A 1338-nucleotide genomic window follows, 5' to 3' on the forward strand; every position below is an offset into this window, starting at 1 on the left:
TTAATGAGCTTTGGAACTTCAGGAAACATTTTTCACATCTCTAATCTCCCCTATCATCCATCGCAGATGAATAATCTACATAATGTTTAGTGAGGATAAATTGAGAAGATAGATTGTAGCCCTATGCAGGCAGAGAGTGGATAGCTCACCGTGGACATGTGGCACATGTTCTGCTGTTTATGAAATAATCGATCATTTGACGGCTGTTCTGGCCCACAGCTGACAGGTCAATATCTGACCTCCGTCATGACAGTCTGACTGGGTCACCTACTGTTTGCTATGGCAACCTCAAGGGCACGTGTGGTAAAATGGGGGTTAAATGAATCTGGTTTTGAGTGGAGGGGAATGGTATTAAGTGTTAAGAACTGTAAAACCAAGCTATGACAGCTGTTGGTAACACCGGATGCAACCAGAGCCAACCATTTTTAGTTTAATACGGCTGGATTTCATTCCTCTCTCTCTCTCTCTCTCTCTCTCTCTCTCTCTCTCTCTCTCTCTCTCTCTCTCTCTCTCTCTCAGGAAACATAGTTCACTGCTGTTCCTCCACGATGGGTTTTGGATGTTAAAACACTTATGGTCTTCCAGTCTTCATTGGTTTATGTCCATGCCTTTTCAGTCAAAGGATGTCGGTCTTCGTTGCATGTCGCCAAGGTTGCGTCACGCTTCAACAACCCACCGTTTGCTCTGTGTCAGTGGAATGCATTTGTAACCAACTTGCAGTGACCTGCCGTGTGGATCCCTCTGGCAGGATAGAGGCGAACACAGGTTGTGTCCATCAATTAAAGCAGCTCTCTGGCAGCGCGCCATTCTGCTCTGCTCTGTGGATTGGCTATAACAAACTTCAGAGGTTACACAGATCTCTCCTTTATGTCTCATCACGAGGATAACCTACTTACTGTGTTCTCTATCCAACTCCCAACAGCGTCGCCGTGGAGCGTTCAGGTGGAAATATGTCATGTAGAACAGACCTCTGACAGAATAAGGGATCTTGTTGGCTCTATTCATGATATTTCTATGTGCAACGTTCAACACATTTGCTTCCTGAATGTGACTCTGGTCTGCATTAGACTATTTAGGCTTATACTATATCTGTTTAAGTATTAATGCCCTCGATGCTGGTGTTTGGAGGATATATTGGCACAGGTGTTGTGAAACATCGTCTCGGGCCAGGAAACCGTGCCAATATATCTGTCTCGTCCCGAAAAGCTGCCTGTCTGTCTCGTCCCGATCTCCTGACCCCGACACGTTCATTACTATGGGACAGCTGCAGATCAAATGTCAATATTGAAATAACGTTGCAAATGTCAGAGAGACAGACCGCAAGTTTTATACACATCT

Source organism: Salmo trutta, chromosome 6 (genome assembly GCF_901001165.1).
Source record: "Salmo trutta chromosome 6, fSalTru1.1, whole genome shotgun sequence".
NCBI classification, from domain to species: domain Eukaryota; kingdom Metazoa; phylum Chordata; class Actinopteri; order Salmoniformes; family Salmonidae; genus Salmo; species Salmo trutta.